General features: G+C 52.5%; 1 protein-coding gene across 1 annotated transcript in view; it reads left to right on the top strand.

Moving 5' to 3' along the window:
* The first annotated feature begins 4,151 nt into the window (after window positions 1-4,151).
* The window catches only part of LOC140404529 (uncharacterized), a 30,036-nt gene continuing 12,681 nt past the window's right edge, over window positions 4,152-21,506 (top strand). Inside the window, exons 1-3 of the mRNA XM_072493134.1 lie at window positions 4,152-4,207; window positions 6,815-7,151; window positions 11,529-11,607. The gene's annotated coding sequence lies outside the window, so the exon portion shown is untranslated. The remainder of the gene's footprint in view (window positions 4,208-6,814; window positions 7,152-11,528; window positions 11,608-21,506) is intronic.

The raw sequence follows: 21,506 nt of genomic DNA, 5'->3' as shown, positions 1-21,506 counted from the left end.
GTACGGTGCTCTTTCCAAGGGCCGGTGCAGACTCGATGGGCTGAATGGCCTCCTCCACTGTAGGGATTCTGTGAAAGGAAAATGGCAAGTTTGAGTCCGGTGGAAGGGTATTTACAGTCTCGCAAATCCGTTTCCCGGCCCAAAACCTGCCTCCAAATCATCCATTTTTTTTCCCCCTATAAATTTAGAGCACCCAGTTCATTTTTCCCAATCAAGGGGCAATTTAGCGCGGCCAATCCCCCAACCTGCACGTCTTTTGGGTTGTGGGGGGCGAAACCCACGCAAACACGGGGACCATGTGCAAACTCCACACGGACAGTGACCCAGTGCCGGGATCGAACCCGGGACCTCGGCGCCGTGAGGCTGCGGTGGTAACTACTGTGCCACCGTGCTGCCTCCAACTCGTCCATTTCTAGTCCATTGAAGAGGTCTTGTGGCAGCGGCCCTTACCTCTTGACCAGATGGTCAAGTCCATCGCCAGGATTTGTTGGCAATGGAAGGAGTGTTCATAACGCCATTCAACGGGCTGATAATCAGCTCGGGAATCCTTCTAAAGGATCTCCAAAGGGCAAAATGTATGCGTGTGTGTGTGTGCGTGAAAATGTGCTATCAATAAAATAAACTCAAGCTGGAAGGTGATCTGAGGAGGTGGGTTATAACTTTAAATAGGTAATGACGCTGCGTGTCCCATTGGCGCACTGGGTTGTCAACTTTATTTGCTGTTAGCCGTGTTTCCCGAGTTTGGGATAATCTGGCACTTCCTTGAGGCGAGGACTTGGTAGATTCAGGGGAAAAGTGCGTTCACAGGAGCTGGACACAATTGGACCATCACCCGTCCCGGGGATCTCCAATCCCATCACAAGGCCTCTGATTTCCCCCATCCCTTCTCCGCCCTTGAGGTTCCCATCCCCGCTCCCCCCAACCCCTGAGAACTGAGGTCCCTGAACCATACCCCACCTTACGCCCGAGGCCTCGGGTTCCACCAGCCCCTCCAAACCGTCCCCGCAGCCTCCGATCCCCCCCACCACCTTTGGGTGCCTGCCCCCCCCCCAACCACCACCACCATGTTCGATCCCTCCCCCTCGACCCCCCCCCCCCCCACCCACCCCAATCGTCACTCCCAGCTCTAGCGGACCTAACTGCTGCCGTGCCCACCCACCTGACTGGCTCCCAACTGGAGGCCCAGCTTGTCAGTCAGGCTGGCCTCCAGGCGGGGAACCAACCGGTCACTAATCAAAGCTCCACGACGTCTAGGGGGTGGTGGTTGGGGGGGGGGGGCGTGGAGGAAATAACCAATTTTATTCCACGTGGCTCTTAGGCCGGGCCGTTCCCCCGCTGGTCAGGCCGTAAAAAACCCGGCCCCGCGTTTCCGCCACCTCCTCCTGCCAGCCCGTCCCGAGATCTCTGCGCTCCTCCGGTTCCGGCCTCATTAGCGCATCCCCGATATCAATGGCTCCACCAATTGTCCGCAGCGCCTTTAGTTGCCTGGGGGGTCCCAAACCGGTGGAACCCCCTCCCCTCAACTTCTCCGCCTCTCTCGCCTCCATAAAAGATATCCTTAAAACCTGCCTGGCCTGTCCCAATGTGTGGCTTGGTGTCGAAGTCTGCCTGGTAACTCTCCTGTGAAGTGTTACTATGTTTTACCGTGTGAAAGGTGCAATGTAAGCATAAGTTGCCTGTCCCGGAATAGCTGAATGGGGAAGGAAGATGAGAGACTAAACTAGCGAATGGCGTTGGAAAGAGAAAAAGAAACAGACAGGAAAGCGGGGACAAAAACGGTGGAACGTCATTTTAAGCATGAGCAGGGAATTGTCAAAATTGTTTGAGAAGTACGCAGACATCCTCAACGAAGGACGTTAATTCAGACTTTCCTTTATCCCCAGGGACGGACGTGCGAAAGAAGGGGACCCGTGTTTACCAGATAATTGTCAACTTCGCCTGAACCCTGTCAAACTGCTCAGGGAGCTGAGGTTGAGAGAGAGAGGACCATGAAGGACTTCGAAGGTGTGCCGTCGCGCTGATAACTATTGACCTTGTGCATTGAAAGGCTTGTGCTTGGCGCGGTGAACAAAACTGGGAGTTCAGCCAAGGTTCGAAACGAGGGTCGAGGACGCACGGGGCGGTGCAGCGGAATAATTACGGATCAGTCTCTGCCCCTCCCACCCCCGCTAGTTCCCTATCTCAGGAGTGCTGCGATGATCCCCCCCCCCCCGTTGAAGAAAATAATCATTGGCCCAAAACCCCTATCCTTCCACCGCACGGCCCAGGCCGCAAGCCAGAATTGGGGACGGGTGGAGATCTGCCCCCTGGGGGTGGCCCACCTTAACCGTCTCGACACCGTGGAAGGATGGAATCTGCAAGGGGAGAGGGTGAAGCCGAGAAAGGGGGCATGCGAGCTCGGAGGGTGGATAGGACACATTCGCCAAAAATGGTTTTAAGAAATGCGCAATTTCCAAGGTCGGGCGAAGCGGGCAGAGGACCGAAAAAGTAAAGGGATAGAAAATACATTTCCTTAAAAGGAGCCAACACGGGCGGCACGGTGGGTTAGCACTGCTGCCTCACGGCGCCGAGATCCCAGGTTCGATCCGATCCCGGCTCTGGGTCACTGTCCGTGTGGAGTTTGCCCATTCTCCCCGTGTTTGCGTGGGTTTCCCACAACCCAAAAGATCATAGATTATCATAGAATTTACAGTGCAGAAGGAGGCCATTCGGCCCATCGGGTCTGCACCGGCTCTTGGAAAGAGCACCCTACCCAAGGTCAACACCGCCATCCTATCCCCATAACCCAGTAACCCCACCCAACACTAAGGGCAATTTTTGGACACTAAGGGCAATTTATCATGGCCAATCCACCTAACCCGCACATCTTTGGACTGTGGGAGGAAACCGGAGCACCCGTAGGAAACCCACGCACACACGGGGAGGATGTGCAGACTCCGCACAGACAGTGACCCAAGCCGGAATCGAACCTGGGACCCTGGTGCTGTGAAGCAATTGTGCTATCCACAAGGCTACCGTGCGCAGGGTCGGTGTATTGGCCGTGCTAAATTGCCCCTTAATTGGAAAAAAAAATGAATTGGGTACTCTTAAATTTCTTTTTTTTAAAAAGGTGTCAAAAAAAGTTCAAACAGCTTGCAACTTCCACCACTAGAGTTAAGGACAGGAGTCTGCAAAAATGCTAAGGCAGTGCCAAGAGCTTTAACCTTGATGCATTCAAGTCACTTACACCTCGCAAAGGCTCGATCCACCTTACTCGCTCGGATTCTCGGGCTGCCTGCTCCGCTACCCGCATTATTTATAATAATAATGATCCTTATTGTCACAAGTAGGCTCACATTAACACTGCAGTGAAGTTACTGTGAAAAGCCCCTCGTCGCCACATTCCGGCGCCTGTTCGGGTACACGGAGGGAGAATTCAGAATGTCCAATTCATCCGACAAAAACGTCTTTCGGGGACTTGTGGGAGGAAACCGGAGCGCCCGGAGGAAACCCACGCAGACACGGGGGAGAACGTGCAGACTCCGCACAGGCAGTGGCCCAAGCCGGGGATCGAACCCGGGGACCCCGGCGCGTGAAGCCACCAGAACAAAATAAATGAGTGTGAAATATTTACCCCTGGGGCATCACCACTTGTAGAATCAACTTGTCTAAAACCTGGCACTAAACGCCCACTGTATTTAAAGGAGTGTGTATCTGTCCTTCAGACTAGCACACAGTTGCTCCGTGCTTGTAAATACTTTTTCTGGTCCCAGCAAAAGCTTCTAGAAACTGGCGCTCCGCAGAAACCATCGAAACCTTTCTTCCCATTGGCGCTGGTAAAGAAAATCAGTAATAGTCCACCCGAGCACGTGAAATGCATGGAGGAATCTTTAAGCTTTCTTTGATGCGTTAGCTCCAGCATTAATGCGGTTGGTTGATCTTTTTGATGGGATGGACCGGAGGGAGCACCGGTAGCAGAGTGAGAACTGATCACGTACACTCTCTTGCTCTAATTGACAGGAGTCTTGAACCAAAACTGTTGCTCCCGCACACGGTCCATGTGGCTGCACCCCGCTGTACGACAATGAGGTCATGCGCCTTTCTTAAAAAAAACAACAAGAAGTAATTGGTTTTCATTTTGTGCACTGTTATCAACTTTCTTCCAGAGCTGAGAAACTGTGCTTTACGGACGATCCTGGTGCGTTTGACGTGACTGCAGCCAGCAATGGTAGGTTGCATACAAGGTACCACCCTATGCCCGCAGGGGTGCACTTGTATAATTGTCTTTGGGGGGGGAGGGGGCTTTTGTTCGACACTTTCTCAACAACGACGCCCGGGGCAAACCTTTGTCGTGCAACAGCTTTAATGCACAGCCTTTGAAATTAACACTATTCCATAATTGCAATAGACCCCTCCTGTTGCATTGAATGGAGTGTTAACCGCTTGGGTTAGTGCTTCATTTTAAATTACGGGCCAGGGGGATTGCGAATAAAAGCGCAATTCCACGCAGGGACATGGTTTTCACTTTATTTATTTATGGACCCTGTTTTATCATAGATTATCATAGAATTTACCAGTGCAGAAGGAGGCCATTCGCCCATCGAGTCCTGCACCGGCTCTTGGAAAAAGCACCCTACCCAAGGTCAACACCTCCACCCTATCCCCATAACCCAGTAACCCCCACCCAGTACTAAGGGCAATTTTGGACACTAAGGGCAATTTATCACGGCCAATCCACCGAACCTGCACATCTTTGGACTGTGGGAGGAAACCGGAGCACCCGGAGGAAACCCACGCATCCACGGGGGAGGATGTGCAGATTCCGCACAGACAGTGACCCAAGCCGGGAATCGAACCTAGGACCCTGAGCTGTGAAGCAATTGTGCTGTCCACAATGCTACCGTTTTGAAATGTGTTTTCCTGCGTGTGGTATCCCCACCCCCCCCAAAAACTCCCCAGCCCTGTGTGATGGGACACTGCCCTCCTGGTGGCCTGGTGCTGCTGGGGTGGCTGCCAGGAGTTGTGGCATTTCTGGGTTGGGGATGACTGTGCGTCCGGTCTGTGGTTCCTCTGTCCATAGTGGAAAGTGCCGCTGATGGCATGGCTAAAAATCAGGCAATCAGCCTGCAGGTAATTGGTACCGATGGCCCACCATTTAAAAAAAAAAAAATTCACTAAGGGGAGGTAAGCGTCGCTGGCTTGGCCAAAGTTTTACTACCCAGCATTGATTGCCCTAAGCTGCCTTCGTGAACTGCTACTGTCTCTTGTGGCGAAGGTGCACCCACAGAGCTGTTAAGGAAGGGAGACCCGGGATTTTGACCCAGCGGCAGCGAAGGAAATATTTCCATGGCAGGATGGTGTGAGACTCGGAGGGGAACTTGCAGGTGGTGGTTGTAATATCCCGCACGGCACCAACAGGTGTGGGAATGGTCATCTCCCCCACGGCCCTCACGGAGTACGTACGAGCTGTGGGGCAGGGGAACTCTGTTGTTGGGGCAGCACGGCGGCGTACTGGTTAGCACTGCTGCCTCATAGCACTGAGGACCCGAGGAGTTAGCACATTCTCACCGTGTCTGCCGTGGGTCTCACCCCCACAACCCAAAGATGTGCAGGCTAGGTGGATTGGCTGCGCTAAATTGCCCCTTAATTGGAAAAAAGGAATTGGGTACTCTAAAAAATTTTATTTTAAAAACAAATTGCTCGCCTCCCACGAACATTCACTCCCTCCACCACCGACGCACGGTGACAGCCGTGTGTACCATTTACAAGCTGCACTGCAACAACTCACCAATGCTCCTTCGTGGCTTCCAACCCACGACCTCTACCATCTGGAAGGACAAGAGCAGCTGTTGGATGAATTGGCCATTCTGAATTCTCCCTCCGTGTACCCGAACAGGCGCTGGAGTGTGACGACGCGGAGATTTTCACAGTAACTTCATTACAGTGTTAATGTAAGCCTACTTGTGACAATAAATAATAATGTAATAATAATCGCTTATTGTCACAAGTCGGCTTCAATGAAGTTACTGTGAAAAGCCCCTAGTCGCCACATTCCGACGCCAGTTCGGCGAGGCCGGTACGGGAATTGAACCTGCGCTGCTGGTCTTGTTCTGCATTACAAGCCACTAAGATTATTATTATTGCATTGGCTGAGTGTTGTTCACCCCATCCAACATTCTCTGTTCTACTGAGGCAGTGAAACTCCGTAACGGTTGGGCCGAATGCCTTGACGTGCGATCACCCCCAACCCATCGCAATTCCCCACCTTCCAATTTGGCTCCGCTTGCTGCGAGGAAATGCTTGCCTCCTGCGTCGTGCCATCCCAAACGGCGTGGCACCGATCAGGAGCGCAGCATGCCGAGGGGCCCGGGTGGCGTGACCCCACGGGGACTCCAGGACGCGGGCGGCACGGTAGCACAAGTGGCTTCACAGCGCCAGGGTCCCAGGTTCGATTCCCCGCTGGGTCACCGTCTGTGTGGAGTCTGCACGTTCTCCCCCCCCCCGTGTCTGCGTGGGTTTCCTCCGGGGGCTGCGGTTTCCTCCACAAGTTCCGAAAGACGTGCAGGTTAGGTGGATTGGCCACGATAAATTGCCCCTTAACTGGAAAAAAGTAATTGAATTTATATTTTTAAAATGACAGGTTATTGGGTTACGGGGACAGGGTGAAAGTGAGGGCTTAAGTGATTCGGTGCAGATTCGATGGGCCGAATTGCCTCCTTCTGCACTGTATGTTCTATGACGCGCCCCGTTTCTCCCGTCGCGTAAAAAAAAAAAGCTTGGGGAAGTGAACCTGTCTTCTGTCACAGAAGAGGTCTTTTTTTTTTTTGACGCTCAGGTATCGAGAGGAACGGCAAGCGAGGCGCCGGCCTTGCGGCCCCTGGCGAGAAGGAGAGGGTCCTGAAACCGAAGAAAAAGAAGGAGGTGCTGTGCCAGAACTCCTCCGGCAATGCCGAGGGTCAGAATGGCGACAGCGCGGAAGGCGAGCACCCCGACCTGGAAAAGGGGGGCCGGAAGAGCCTCACGCTGAAGAGGAAGAAAGCCGCGTTGGAAACGAGACAGGACAAGGATTGCCTCGGCGACGAAGGCTGCGTGACAAAACCGGAAAGATCAACGACAAAGTGAAGGTTAAACGCAAAACCAAGTGCATCGGAGGCATAACCAAAACAAATCAGGTGCGTGGTTCTTAAATAAGCCACCTGCATACCTAGATAGATGATAAACACATTGTGGTAGACACAGATAATACCTTAATACGCCCCGGATTAACTACGTCAGGTTTAAGTTAGAAATTGATGTTTTGCGAATGGTGAGCCGGAGGAAATGCCAAAGTGTCTGACGGTCAAGATAGGAGAGGGTGTCAAGTGTACGGTGGGAACGAAAAGACCTCGGATTCACACCGCAGCACTCCTGCGCGCAGGTGAACGTTTTCATGTGCCCACGTTCGATTCCCCTGTCTGCCCCTTGGAGTTGGGAACCTAAATTTGAAGCCGGGATCCCACACAAGCGACCTGCGCCAATCCTGCTGCTGGGGCAGACGTGCGCGGCGACCCCCTCGGAGGCCAACCCGGGGCTATCGGATTGGCCCCCCCCCCCCCCCCCCCCCCCCCCGGGCGGGACCCGCCGCGGAGGCAGGAACGGAAAATTCGCAGAGCCAGTCGAAAGACGGTTGGCTGTATTTCGTCAGCCGGGGCCGGGGATTCCCGGTCAGCCTGTTTGATTCTTAAACCAAAGAGAAAATGCTGGAAAAACTCAGCAGGTCTGGCAGCATCTGTAGGGAGAGAAAAGAGCTCACGTTTCGAGTCCAGATGGTCAAAGCTAAAAGGCAGAGAAAGTGGGAGATATTTATACTGTGGGGTGGGGGAATGAAAGATGGAGTCGTAGCCACAGAAACCAAGGGGAAAGAGTGCTAATGGCAGTCCCAGAGAGAGAATAAAAGGCGTGAAAGGCCAAACTGCAGAGAAACTAACATCAGAGGGTAAACAGTGACAGATGTAGATGTGGGGGGACGGGGGACATGGGTGGGAGAGAGGTAAAATGTGGAAAAGGGGGAAGCAAAGGGGGAGAAAAGGTAAGGAAAGGGGGGGGATAAGATGGGGAAAGAGTGGGGGAGAAAATATATATACATATATATAAGAAAGACGAAAGAAATACAAGGTAAAAAGACAGTTGAAACGTAATGGGATGAAAACAAAGGGGTCGAGGTGGGGTAGAGCTGATCATCTGAAGTTGGTGAATTCGATGTTGAGGCCGGAAGGCTGTCGCGTGCCGAACCGGAAGATGAGATGTTGTTCCTCCAGTTTGCGTTGAGCTTCACTGGAACATTGCAGCAGGCCAAGTACAGACATGTGGGCGTGGGAGCAGGGTCTTGTGTTAAAATGGCAAGCAACGGAAAGGTCAGGGTCTTGAATGCGCACAGACCGGAGCTGCTCAGCAAAGCCATCGCCCCGCCTGCGTTTGGTCTGTTTTGTTTCCGATATTTCTTCGTTGGGGTGACCCCTGGCTGCCAGCCAAAACGGGTCTTTTCCTCATCTAAGAACATAAGAACTCGGAGCAAGAGTAGGCCATCTGGCCCCTCGAGCCTGCTCCGCCATTCAATGAGATCACGGCTGATCTTTTGTGGACTCAGCTCACTTTCCGGCCGAACATCATAACCCTTAATCCCTTTATTCTTCAAAAACTATCTCTCTCTACCTTTATCTCCGACGTTTCTTTCTAACGCCCCTGTGATATTTTCTCTCTCCTCTCTTTGGGGTGCTGACGAAGTGACTATAGGACATCTTCGAAGTGGGGGGGGGGGGGGAGGGGGGGCATTGGCAAATCTATCTCGATTAAATACGTTTTAAGTCTTTTTTAAAAATGTTTTTATTCTCCATTTTCACATTTTCCTTCAAAATTTACACCCCACCCCAGGCAGTAAATGGTAACAAATACAAAATCAATCCCCTTAACAATACCAACGATCCCATCCTCCCACCACCCCCAAACAACGGCCCACCTGTCAATATATGCATCCAATAAAACAAACCCTCCCACGGGTGGGAACCAAAAAACAAAGGAGAAAAAGAAAAAGGACTCCGGGACCGCCCATGGTCACCATTAACCTAGAGAGCCCCCCCCCCCCACACACACACACACACACACACTCAATGCCATCCAAACTCTGAAAGATTACCGTACATGATATCCAAGAGTTGTAACACCCCCACCCCCCCCCTCTCCAACTCCTCCCGTCCACTGCCTCCCGTAAAACTCCTCCCCCATCTCGGTTCCTTCCCCCCAACTTTCCACCCCGGCTAGACCACTCGGACCCTGTTCTGCCAGACTCCTGATGGCCGCAAGCCCCTCCTCCCCACCTCTCGTTCACTGGCCAGCTTAAACCGGCCAGCATGGAGGCCCCCGCCCGGGTCCCTTTCCCCCTTGCCCGGCCCCAGGAAAGCCCAGAAATCCCCTTTTAGCACACAACCCCGCATATCCACCTACACCCAGAGAGCCCTCATTTCGAGTGAAAGTCCCATCACTTCCCTTGTCCAAATATATATAACATTGGCTCCTTTAGCCCCTACACCCGCACGCAGTGAAACAAAAAAGAAGAAAATACAGTCCTGAGGTTACATCGGCACATGGCCATTTCTCAATTCCGCAGTCCTTCTGCCTTTGCAAACTCCTCCGCTGCTTCCGCCTTTCCATAATAAAAGTCCTTGAGCTTGTAAGTCACCCTCAGCTTCGCTGGATATACAATGCCGCACTGCACTTTGCTAATGTACAGTGCCCTCTTCACCCGGTTGAAAGCAGCCCGCCTCCTTGCCAGCTCCACCGTAAAGTCCTGGTATACACGTATACCAGCTCCAGCCCACTGCACCACCCGCTTCTGCTTGGCCCAGCACAGGACCTTCTCCTTCGCACTGTACCTCCGGAAGCACAGAGTCACTGCCCTTGGCAGCTGACCTCCAGCTGTTTTTTTTACAGCCGTTTTTTGCTCACCCTCGACATTTTTCTTTACTGTGCCTTCTCCCTGCTTTTGCCGTCTCCGTGGACCCTGGGACCGGGCTTAAAGCCCTGAAAATGCCGTTCCCGAACGGGAGCCCTCCATTGTGCGGCTACCTCCTGCCCGCTGTCACGGGAAGCATCTACGTTTTAAGTCTTGAGGAAGGGAGGCTAGGCTTGAGGTCGGGAAGACTAAGTGGGAGCTTGCTGTCGTGGAGAGAGGGTGAGTCTCACGTCGGGATGGTGGGGTTCAGATCTAGGTGTACAGGTCCACAGGTCACTGAAAGAGGCAACACAGGAGGAGAAGGTAGTCAAGAAGGCATACGGCCTGCTTGTCTTCATTGGCCAGGGCATTGAATATAAGAATTGGCAAGTCATGTTGCAGCTGTATAGAACCTTAGTTAAGCCACACTTGGAGTATAGTGTTCAATTCTGGTTGCCATACTACCAGAAGGATGTGGAGACTTTAGAGAGGGTGCAGAAGAGATTTACCAGAATGTTGCCTGGTATGGAGGGCATTAGCTATGAGGAGAGGTTGAATAAACTCGGTTTGTTCTCACTGGAACGACGGAGGTTGAGGGGCGACCTGATATAGGACTACAAAATTTTGAGGGGCATAGACAGAGTGGATAGTCAGAGGCTTTTTCCCAGGGTAGAGGGATCAATTACTAGGGGGAGTAGGTTTAAGGTGCGTGGGGCAAGGTTTAGAGGAGATGTACGAGGCAAGTTTTTTTACACAGAGGGTAGTGGGTGCCTGGAACTCGCTGCTGGAGGAGGTGGTGGAAGCAGGGACGATAGTGACATTTAAGGGGCATCTTGACAAATACATGAATAGGATGGGAATAGAGGGATACGGACCCAGGAAGTGTAGAAGATTGTAGTTTAGTCGGGCAGCATGGTCGGCGCGGGCTTGGAGGGCCGAAGGGCCTGTTCCTGTGCTGTACTTTTCTTTGTTCTTTTCTTGAGTGCTCAAGGGGGAAGAGGAGAGGCAGGTGGGAGGGTCATCAAGGTACAAGAAGTAGTCGGAGCTCTGGCATCCAGCCTCCCACCTGGAGAACTGCTGCCTCACGGCACCGAGGTCCCAGGTTCGATCCCGGCCTCTGGGTCACTGTCCGTGTGGCGTTTGCACATTCTCCCTGTGTTTGTGTAAGTTTCGCCCCCACAACCCAAAGGACGTGCAGGCCAGGTGGATTGGCCGCGCTAAATTGCCCCTTAATTGGAAAAAATTAGTTGTGTACTCTTAAATTTATTTTAACAAAGAAGAACGTAACCTCTTGTGTCTGCGGGGTGCAACAAAAACGTACAAACGTTTTATCAAATTCCTTTATCTTCCGTTTTAACAGCCTGTTTACAATAAGTGGTTCCTACCTGCGTTTGAAAAAAAATTCAGACTGACGTAATATTGATGTATTTAACATTTATTCGCTGATTCACAACAAATTAATTTTGCTGTCAGCATTTCCCGCAGAGCAGCTCGATAATAATTACCTGTGAACCCGCGCGGTTTATCCTTTTGATGTCTTTTTTGTTGTTGCTTAAAGTGTCGTCTTCACTTATCTTTTCAGACAATCCCAGCGCTCAGTGACAGCCAGTATGAAAAGCTCTTCCAGTCTGTCATAGACAAGCCTCTGGAGGAATGCATAGGTACGGTACCCGGACACTTGATTTGTTGGGTCTCGCGCCACACAGGCACTGTAATTGCTAGTCAGCCCTCACCGCTTACACGGCCAGCGGTGGGGAAACTCTTGGGCAGTGCACGCCAAACGTCCTAACTTGCCCTTCCCGTGTGTGTGAGGGCACTCCACCTGCTGCACGGACGTGGAAGACGATGTCCCCTGCTCCTCGGCACGTGGCAGAGGCAGGTTACGTTCAACTCCCGGCAGCCAGTTGGTGAAATTGGGGAGCAGAAGTCAATCATGACTCAGTTTTGGACTTATTCACAGAGTGGAACACTGCAAGTACATCTCACTCCAACGTGCCCCCCCCCCCCCCCCCCCCCCTTCCCACCACATCAGTGTCAACAAGTGTCCCTTTAAATGCTCTTAAAAACCCATAGAGCTAAAAAAATTAATCGATTGTCGGTTCCAGCCTCGGGTGACTGCCTGGTCCAGAGTCTGCACGGTTAATCCCAGAGCTGAAGGGGTTGGATTACGAGGAGAGGTTGAGTAGACTGGGACTGTACTCGTTGGAATTTAGAAGGATGAGGGGGGATCTTACGGAAACATGTAAGATTATGAAGGGAATAGACAGGATAGATGCGGGCAGGTTGTTTCCACTGGCGGGTGAAAGCAGAACTAGGGGGCATAGCCTCAAAATAAGGGGAAGTAGGTTTAGGACTGAGTTTAGGAGGAACTTCTTCACCCAAAGGGTTGTGAATCTATGGAATTCCTTGCCCAGTGAAGCAGTTGAGGCTCCTTCATTAAATGTTTTTAAGATCAAGATAGATAGTTTTTTGAAGAATAAAGGGATTAAGGGTTATGGTGTTCGGGCCGGAAAGTGGAGCTGAGTCCACAAAAGATCAGCCATGATCTCATTGAATGGCGGAGCAGGCTCGAGGGGCCAGATGGCCGACTCCTGCTCTTAGTTCTTATGTTCTCCCCGTGTCTGCGTGGGTTTCCTCCCGCAAGTCCAAAGATGTGCAGGTTAGGGTGGATTGGCCTTTAGTGTGTCCAAAGGTTATGTGTGGTTACGGGGATAGGGCGGGAAAGTGGGCCCGGGTAGGGTGCCCTTTTAGAGGGTCGTTGCAGACCCGATGGGCCGAACGGCCTCCTGCACTGTAGGGATTCTGTGATTCTATGAAAGGAAGCTTCACTTAAAATGGTGCTCCCAGGAAGACGATGCACTCCAGTCCCTGCAGTGCCCACCGGTCGCTGCAGGCCTCATGCCTACGGGCAGACACTGCGTGCTCCCTGTTAGCTTCTGTCTGCTGTTGAGTAAAGAGTCAAGAGTTCTGCTCCTTTTCACAAACACCTTTATTTTCCTTCAACACACCCTGTACAAAACTCTTAGCATCACATGCCACAAGAGCCACACGCAATTCCTTTACTTATCAGTGTCAATTATTGGTTACTTTGGTAACCAATTGGCAGGGCAGCACGATAGCACAGTGGTTAGCACAGTTGCTTCACAGCTCCAGGGTCCCAGCTGGATCACAGTCTGTGTGGAGTCTGCACGTTCTCCCAGTGTCTGCGTGGGTTTCCTCCCACAGTCCAAAGACGTGCAGGTTAGGTGGATTGGCCATGCTAAATTGCCCCTTAGTGTCCAAAAAATGTTAAGTGGGTTACGGGGATAGGGTAGATACGTGGGCTTCACCGCTGTGCGTCGGTGGTGGAGGGAGTGAATGTTTGTGGACGGGGTGCCCATCAAGCATTTGCATCAGATAATAAGAAACAGCAGTGGGAGTGGGCTATTTATTCCATCAAGACTGCTCAACCATTCAATAAGATGTGATTGTGGACTCAACTCCACTTTCTTGCCTGTTCCCCATAACCCTGAATACTCTTGTCGATCGAAATCTGTCCAATTCAGTCTTGAATATATTGAATGACACAGCCATCACTCCTGTGGAAGAGAATTGCAGAGACTAATGACGCTCTGGGAAAAGGAATTTTCTTCCTCTCTGTCTCAAATGGGAGACCCCCTGGGCGGGATTCTCCACCCCCACGCCGAAGTGGCCACGCCGTCATGAACGCCGTCGAGGTTCACGACGGCGCGGAACGGCCCCGGTCCCGACCGATTCAGGCCCTGACAATGGGCCAGTATCTGGGCCGCGTCATCTACACGCGCCAGGCCTTGTCGCCCGCGTAAAAGCGGCGCCGCATAGATGACGTGGCCGGCGCCGCATAACTGACGTCATCCGCGCATGCGTGGTTGCCGTCCTATCCAAATCCGCCCCGCAAGAAGATGGGGGACGGATGTTGCGGGGCCGCGGAAGGAAGGAGGTCCTCCTTCAGAGAGGACGGCCCGATGATCGGTGGGCACCGATCGCGGGCCACCCCACATTGCAGGTGAAATCCGGTGCAGGATCCCCCTCTCACCCCCCCCACAGGCCGCACCCCCAGCGTTCACGCACCGCCCACGACTGCAGCGACCAGGTGTGGCCGGCGCCGGGGGGAACCCGCCGTTTTGGCCTGGCCGCTCGGCCCATCCGGGCCTCAGAGTCGCGGGGGTGCCGGAGAATCGGCATTTTGGGTGTCTCCGGCGATTCTCTGGCCTGCGGCCCGCGAAACTTGACCGGGCCGTTCCCGCCGCTTGGGAGAATCACGGGAGGGCGTCGGACCGGCGTCCCCGGAAATTTTGGCGGCCCAGGTGATTCTCCCAACCGGCGTAGGAGAATCGCGCCCCTTATTTTTATATTGTCCACCTTAGCTCTAGATTCCCCCACCCAGAGGAAACATCGTCCCAACATCTTCCTTGTCGAGCGCCCTCAGAATCTTTTCAGGTTTCGCTAAGCCCACCCCTGAGTCTTCTGAACTCCATTTAGTAGAGGCTCAACCTACTCGACCTTTCACTGGTGGCACAGTGGTTAGCAATGTTGCTTCACAGCGCCGGGGACACGGGTTCGATTCCCGGCTTGGGTCACTGTCTGTGCGGAGTCTGCACATTCTCCCCGTGTCTGCGTGGGTTTCCTCCGGGCGCTCCGTTTTCCTCCCACAAGTCCCGAAAGACGTGCTTGTTAGGTGAATTGGACATTCTGAATTCTCCCTCCGTGTACCCAAACAGGCGCTGGAGTGTGGCGACTAGGGGATTTTCACAGTAACTTCATTGCAGTGTTAATGTCAGCCTACTTGTGACAATAATAAAGATGATCATTATCAAGACAATTCTTAGGGGTGGCACGGTGGCGCAGTGGGTTAGCACTGCGGCCTCACGGAACCGAGGTCCCCCAGGTTCGGTCCCGACACCGGGTCACTGTTCGTGTGGAGTTTGCACGTTCTCCCCGTATTTGCGTGGGTTTCGCCCCCACAACCCAAAGACGTGCAGGGTAGGTGGATTGGCCACGCTAAATTGCCCCTTAATTGGAAAAAATGAATTGGGTTCTCTAAAATTTATATTTAAAAAAAATCAAGACAACCCCTTCGTAACAGGATCTTCGGGTGCCACCGACGCAGATTCCCCGGCGATGGAAGGCGCGAAACAATGGATAGCAACGCCGTTAGTGGCGAGAAAACGCAGAACTCACTGCGGAGGTGGTGTGGAATTCCGCTCCTTCGCTGAACTGCTCCCAAAGCAAGTATATCCCTCTTAGGCAAGACCAGAACTGTACACAATACTCCAGGTGAGGTCTCAGCAATGTCCTCTACAGCTGCTGCAAGACTTTGCTACTTTAATACTCAACATTCCAGTTGCCTTCCTTGTCACTTGCTGTACCTGCATCCTAATTTGTTTGACTCATGGACCCCAGGACACCCAGCTTCCCGCAGCACTGCAGCGTTCCCCATTGCAGTAATATTCCGATTTTCAATTCTTCCTGCCAAGGTGGAGAGCCTCACATCTTCCCACGTTATTCCATCTTCCAAATTTTGTGCCCGCTCTCTTAACCTTTCTACATCAGGAGCAGGAGCCGGCCATTCAGCCCCTCGAGCGTGCTCCGCCCATTCAATACGGACAAGGCTGATCTCCCCTTGGCCTCCACGCCACTTTCCTCCCCGTTCTCCATAACCCTTCGACCTGTTACTCATTAACAATCTGTCCTTCTCCCCCTTAAATTTACTCAGTGTCCCGGCATCCAGCCCCCTCTGGTGTTGCGAATTCCACAGATTTACCACCCTTTGAGAGAAGCAATTTCTCCTCATCTCTAATACCCCTTATCCTAAAATTATGACCTCTCTGTAGTTTCTTATGGTCTTGGGCTGAGCAGTTGCCACACCAGGCTGTGATTTTATCTTTGGGGATCAGAGTAACCTCTGGTTGGTCACTTCCTTCAAAGAGATGGCATTCCTCTTTGGGTGGAAAAAAAAAACCCCGGGGAATGCCGGTTTGTCTCGACAATTAGTGACGATGCACCGACAGGCAAAAAACTCAATTCCCAAAATCACACAGGTCAAAAGTTGCAAAATCCAGCGACTTTGTTGGCAGGTTAATCATGGGGGGAAAGCTGGATTCCTCTGCGTTTTGTTAAAAGAGGAATTTTAAGCTCCAGATGCAGGGAGTGGAGCCCGTAAGCACGGAATGCAAACAGCGTTTGGGAAAACTGGACTCACCGAGGCGACAGACCATTTCTCATTCCGCCCTTTTACTGCATTCCCAGCGTTGGCTGCTGTGAGCAAATGCTGTGAGGGGGCGTTAGTGCTTATATGTACGCGTACTGTATCTCCCATTTAATGCAGCACGGTAGCACAGTGGTTAGCACAATTGCTTCACAACTCCAGGTTCCAGGTTCGATTCCCGGCTTGTGCGGAGTCTGCACGTTCTCCCCGTGTCTGCGTGGGTTTCCTCCCACAGTCCAAAGACGTGCAGGTTAGGTAGATTTAACATGCTAAATTGCCCTTTGTGTCCAAAAAAGGTTAGGAGGGGGTTATTGGGTTACGGGGATAGGGTGGAAGTGAGGGCTTAAGTGGGTCGGTGCAGACTCGATGGGCCGAGTGGCCTCCTTCTGCACTGTATGTTCTATACCGGAGTTCTCCATCTTGCACACCATCGGACCCATACCCTGCACCTGTACTTTGCGAAATAAGAGCATTTCGTACTGGAAACACTCAGCAGGTCTGAGTCTTTCAAAAGAGGAAAATAAGATGCACGTTTCAAAGTAAACGAGGGTTTGAGGCAGCTTGGAAATAATCATAGGAAAGGACGCCTGAGACAAAGTGAACTCTGAAGTGGATCAGAGAGAGATGAATGACATGCCCTAAGATATAAAGGAACGCTTTGGACTCATCATTTGAGCAGCGGAAGATAAAGAATCAACTCCAAATCGGCTGCACGCTGGGAGGAAATTGTCGCGACCTTAAAAGAAACCTCAGGGCAGCTCGGTGGCGCAGTGGGTTAGCCCTGTTGCCTCACGGCGCCGCGGTCCCAGGTTCGACCCCGGCTCTGGGTCACTGTCCGTGTGGAGTTTGCACATTCTCCCCGTGTCTGCGTGGGTTTCGCCCCCACAACCCAAAGGTGTGCAGGGTAGGTGGATTGGCCGCGCTAAATTGCTCCTTAATTGGAAAAAAATGAATTGGGCCCTCTAAAATTTAAAAAGAAAAAAAAAAGAAACCTCTATTTCAGAGCTCTGTTCATAGAATCGTAGAATTTACAGTGCAGAAGGAGGCCCATTGAGTCTGCACCGGCCCTTGTAAAGAGCACCCTACTGAAGCCCACACCTCCATCCTATCCCAGTAAGGCCACCTAACCTTTTTGGGGGGGCACTAAGGGGCAATGTAGCGCGGCCAATCCACCTAACCTGCACATCTTTGGACCGTGGGAGGAAACCGGAGCAGCCGGAGGAAACCCACGCACACACTGGGGAGGACGTGCAGGCTCCGCACATACGGTGACCCAAGGCCGGGAATCGAACCTGGGACCCTGGCGTTGTGAAGCAACAGTGCTAACCCACTGTGCTACCGTGTTGAATGTGGATGCTCGCCAGAGAACTGGAGGATAGCCAATGCAATGGTGCCTTTCTTTTAAAAAATAGAAAAGGGGACAACAGATCGAGATGCGTATTCTGCGTGGTCTCAGTTCCCAATTTAACATCTGTTTGTGTGAGCCTCGGTTGGTAGCTTCTAAGTCAGAAGGTTGCACGAGTTTGTGTTTCACCCCAGAGGCTTGAGCAGATACTCCAGACCCGACACCTCAGTGCAACACTGGAGAAGTTGGAAGGCGCCGCCTTTCAAATGAGGCATCACTCCGAGACTCTGCCTGTCCCGTCAGGTGGACCTGAAGGATCCGCTGGTACTACCTGAAAAATAGTGGTGCTACCCGGCTAAAATCTATCCCTCAACACCACTAAAGAAAATCCAGATTATTATACTTTATTGCTGCTTGCGGGCCCTTGCTGTAAACCAAGCGATTACACTTCAGAAGTATTTAATTCTCGGGGAATTCCTTTAAGGACATTATGAGATTTATTTGTTTATCTGCGGTAGGGAACATCTCAGGATCTCTTGACTAAGGATAAGATTACAATTTATCTAGATTATTTCCAGATTACTCCTTGAAAGCAGATCAGCATCCCATCCGTCAATTTAAGCATTCACCCGCCCCCCCCCCCACCAGCGCCACACTGTGGCATCCGTGTGCACCATCCAAAAGACGCACTGCAGCAACTCGCCAAAGCTCCTTCGACGGCACCTTCCTTCCAAACCCGTGACCTCTGCCACCTAGGAGGGCGAGGGCGGCTGATGCATGGGGAACACCACCCTGTGGGTCCCCCTCCCAAGTCGCACACCATCCTGACTTGTTTTGTGAGGGCCACGAAGAATCCAGCACAAGTTTTAAGGATACAAAGTAATAACATTTATTTACTATAACACATATATATACAACAGCAGCAGCAACTTCCCTTGCTGCACACTCCTTCTTGCTGGTTCCAAACTGGCCAGCTTTATTTATACGTGGAGTTTACTAATGGTTTCTCCGCCCCCCCCCTCATTGGGGAAACTCATACTCCCACAGGATTGTGGGATTGTCATTAGTCCCCAGCCAATGGTAAGCAGGCAGGTTATAACACTTGGAAACATGTCGGCCATCTCTTCACTGTTGCTGGCTCAAAATCTTGGCGCTCCTTCCTTACCAGCACTGTGGGTACCTACACCGCATGGCCACGACCTTTCAAGAAGGCGGCTCACCCACCACCTTACCAAGGATAATTGGGAGAGCTGGTGGTATAGTGGAATTAGCACCGGGCTAGTATTCCGGAGACCCGGGGTAATGTTCTGAGGACCTGGGTTCAAACCCCACCACGGCAGATGGTGAAATTTGAATTCAATAAACATCTGGAATTGAAAGTCTAATGATGACCATGAAACGATTGTCGCAAAAGCGCACCTGGTTCACTAATGCCCTTTAAGGGGCGTTACCCGGTCTGGCCCTATACCTGGCTCCAGAACCCCTACTTGGTTCTTAAATGTCTTCTGAAATGGCTGAGCAAGCCACTCAGTTCGAGGGCAATTAGGGATGGGCAACAATTGATGGCATTACCATCCCATTCATTCATTTTTAAAAAGCATTGATTTTAAAAGGGGCGGTCAGCGTGGCAAGTCTTGGATGTCAGGAGCAGATGGCAAAGTGGGCAACTAGGACCTGGGGTGGGAGAATCGCCCTTTCCCCTGTTAAGGCCATTCAGTAGGCACTTCACGTTCTGCTGTGAAAAAGAGGCGGCGAAAGCACTTTGCTGCTTTTGATGTGGTGAGGAACTGTCAACCAATCATAGCAAGAGTTTTTGCATTGTGGTTAGCATCAAAGCAGGGTACGTGAGATGCATTCAAGTGCAAAGGGAAAGATAGATCAACAGTCCACCAAGCAGCTGTCTCTGGAGTAATAAAACATGTCAATCACTGGCTAATGCAGTGTATTGCTGTGTGAAATTAAATGGAAGATTTGCATTTCAAGGACTGTCAAGGGATTTGAAGCCCTTTGAAGTGCACTTGGCTCTCGCAAGCATCTAACAGCTGCTGCTTTAAACACCTCTGTCTGCGGCAGCAGGTGTTTATCATATCATAGAATTGCCAGTGCAGAAGGAGGCCATTCGGCCCATCGAGTCTGCACCGGCTCTTGGAAAGAGCACCCTACCAAGGTCAACACCTCCACCCTATCCCCATAACCCAGTAACCCCACCCAACACTAAGGGCAATTTTGGACACTAAGGGCAATTTATCATGGCCAATCCACCTAACCTGCACATCTTTGGACTGTGGGAGGAAACCGGAGCACCCGGAAGAAACCCACGCACACACTGGGAGGATGTGCAGACTCCACACAGACAGTGACCCAAGCCGGGAATCGAACCTGGGACCCTGGAGCTGTGAAGCAATTGTGCTATCCAATTGTGTTAGGGAAGGGTAGGTGAAAATGCAGTCATTTTTCACTACTACCTGGAGTGCTGCTCAGTTTTCAGGCAGGGGTCTCTGACGAGGGGGTGGGGGGTGGGTCTGTGATGGGGGGCAGGATTTGCATTGTGGAGGGGGAGGCCTGGGGCCTTCCAATGGACTTTGAGGGGGGGGGGGTCAAATCAGTTACGCACTGAACCCACTGCAGGGTCCACCATATCAGGGCCACGCTTGGGAAAACCTGCATTAATTCCCGCCGGGAGGATTTCCCCGCTGTAGGGGTCGGTGCATCATTTGAAGGGGGGGGGGGGGGGGGCAGGGTCAGGCTTCCACCAGCTGGCGCAGGCGGGGTGTAGCTCGCAGCCGCCACCCATGTGGGGCGACCAGAGCACGGGAGCGGGCGCCGATCCTGTCTTCCTTCGGCCGGCCCTCCGCCGGACTGGGGCAAACCGGCGACGCGAAGTCTCGGCCCTGAGCTCTTGGCACGTGCAGTAAGGCACCAGGGCCAGCAGGGGTGCCCATGGATTCAGAAGAGACACACGCAAGCTCAATGCAGAGCGAAGTGAAAGGGCCCTGAAAGTACCCAGGGCAGCTGGGAAGTGGAATACACCCACCTGGGAACTTCCAGAGCTTACAGTCAAACATTGTGAGGCTACATGATTTTGAGGGGGGGGTGGTGCAATGTTGCTCCTTCAAGTATCGTTGACGAAGCCAGGATTCCTGGCATCGGCCGTCTGCAGTGGGGGGGGGGGTGTTGCTGCCCAGTTTATCATGTGCCCTTCCCCAGTCTCTTCAGGTCGTGGATACGGTCTGTAATTTTGAACCCATTTTTGGGGCGGGGGGGGGATGCAAAAAGATACTATGCAATCGCCCCCAAGGCCTGAGTGGAGCGGCTAGGCCCACCCTTGTATCTGCAGTTCCGCGCACCCCGCTTTAGGAAGGAGAGGCTGACTTTCGAGGGCATGTGCGTAGATTTGCTCGGGTGATGGTACCCGGACTTGTAGCTTTTAATTAGCCCTTGGAGCCGAGAAGGTTAAGGTGTGATTTGATCAAAGTTTTCAAGCTTTGTTGAGGGTACAGGTAGGGAAGACGGATTATTCATGCTAGTTGTTGAGTCGAGGGTCAGGGGCATTCGCCACAATTTTGCCCCCCCCCCCCCCCCACCTGAGGTGGAAGGGGAGCGTAAATAGCATGGATGGGATAACCTCCGCGATACGACCCCCCCCCCCCCTCCCGGCCACGGGTGGGAAGCCCCCGTTCAGGCCATAAGTGGCTACTTGAGGCCACTTATAAGGGCCTTTTCCCGCCCAGCCTCAATATTAATCCTGGTGGGTGCCCGATGGTTGAGGGTGGGAAACTGAAATGTTTTCAATCTCGATGCCGGGCGGGCAGTGCGGGGTTGGATGCGGAGCTCCTCAGTCTCAAGGCCTCTCCAGACCGGGGGCGCTCGTCCCTCTGGGACCTAGGAGCACTGTCCCTCTCTCTCTCTCTGCCCTCTTAAGACCCCCGTCTCCCCCCCCCTCATGAAATGCGGCCCCAGGACCTCAGGGTGGGGTGTGAATGGGCGGG

Source organism: Scyliorhinus torazame, chromosome 31 (genome assembly GCF_047496885.1).
Source record: "Scyliorhinus torazame isolate Kashiwa2021f chromosome 31, sScyTor2.1, whole genome shotgun sequence".
In the NCBI taxonomy this organism is placed as follows: domain Eukaryota; kingdom Metazoa; phylum Chordata; class Chondrichthyes; order Carcharhiniformes; family Scyliorhinidae; genus Scyliorhinus; species Scyliorhinus torazame.
Note: the sequence above shows the minus strand (reverse complement) of the source record. Positions and strands in the feature narration are given on the sequence as shown.